Below are 1,378 nucleotides of genomic sequence, written 5' to 3'. Positions count from 1 at the left end.
TTCACCCACAATTGCCAAATCTGCATAAACTGGATAGCATAGTTTGAAAGTAAAGGATATACTCTTAGCCTTGTATTTTTAAAAAGCTTTTCTAATTGGGATTTAATTGCCACTAGGAATCCTGTAACTTACTAAAGCTGAGTGTCAGAAAAGGGTAAATCACTTCAATGAATCTGACAAAAATACCTTAGTCAGCCTGCATAAAAATCTAATATTGAAGAGAAAAACCCAAACAGACTGACAAACAAATGGGGTAGGGCAAAGTGAAAGTCAGTTCAGTGAAAATGACAAAGGGCTTTTCACTCTGGGATTTGTCTCTGGAAACGCTGTACTCCTGCAGGTGAACTCAGATTCCATCTGTTGCTTTAGAGATCACAGGCTTCTTTTATCGATGTGGGGCTCTTATCTAGTGGCAATAAAATCCCACCAGAGAGGAGCACCAGCAGAGTCAGGGAGCCCCTCTGTTCACCCCAGACAATGGAGCAGGTCTTTCTTCCCAGGAGGCTGCTCTCTGTGAATGGCCTTGGGATTCTGCAGTTTCCATTTAGAATTTCCTAATGTGAGCAATTGGAAGCCACTTCGTTTCAAGTGTCTCGTCTGTAGTTGCAACACCAGTCAGCAAGAAACTCTTGGAACCCCAGAAAGAAAGGGAAAGCTGGGGGAAGGAAACAGGGGAACAGAAAGAAAACCCAGCAACAAATCTTTCTGCAGTGAGGAGTGCAAAATAAACTAGATGCACACAGATGACAAACATTTCGTACTTCTGAACCCAAAGACCAAGAAATTATTACTGGCTTAGCAGATCTGAGAAGTTAGTCTGTAAATAAAAGGCTGCTGCTGGGAGCTCCTGCACTAAATGGAAAGAATTTCCTTCTCTTTTTTTTTTTTTTTTTTTTTTTTTTTTTTTTTTTTTTTTTTTTTAGCATCCAGGAGTGCAGATAGGGCTTACTATGCCCTCTCTCCAATTTGGGGGGTCATTTTCTCATTGGAGAAATAATGGAAGACATGGAAACAGGGGGTTCCTTCCTAGGCACCGACCAAACTAGTTTTCTGGAGAGAGGCACAGAGTAAAATACCTTTGTCATTCCGGCCTGGCTGCGGGTTAGAAAACCCTTGTAGTCAGAGAAGAGCAGGAGTGTTTGGCTGCAGTAGATCATGATCCGGGATGAGACTGTTTTCATTTCGTTGAAGCCATTACTTTTTAGCTTTTTTCTTTCTTCTTTCTTCTTTCATTTATTTCTTCTTCTTCCTCTTCTTCCTTTTTCTTTAATCTCCAAAAGTATCCAATTTTTGAGTCCAGTGTCTTTCTCAGTGAGCAAGTTCCCTGCGTTTAGGACAAAGAGGACGGGGGGGGGGGCCGCGGGGGTGTGGCTCAGTG

Source organism: Fukomys damarensis, unplaced genomic scaffold (genome assembly GCF_012274545.1).
Source record: "Fukomys damarensis isolate Sample0158 unplaced genomic scaffold, DMR_v1.0_HiC HiC_scaffold_38, whole genome shotgun sequence".
NCBI lineage: Eukaryota > Metazoa > Chordata > Mammalia > Rodentia > Bathyergidae > Fukomys > Fukomys damarensis.
The sequence above is the reverse complement of the archived record's forward strand: the minus strand, read 5'-3'. Positions refer to the sequence as shown.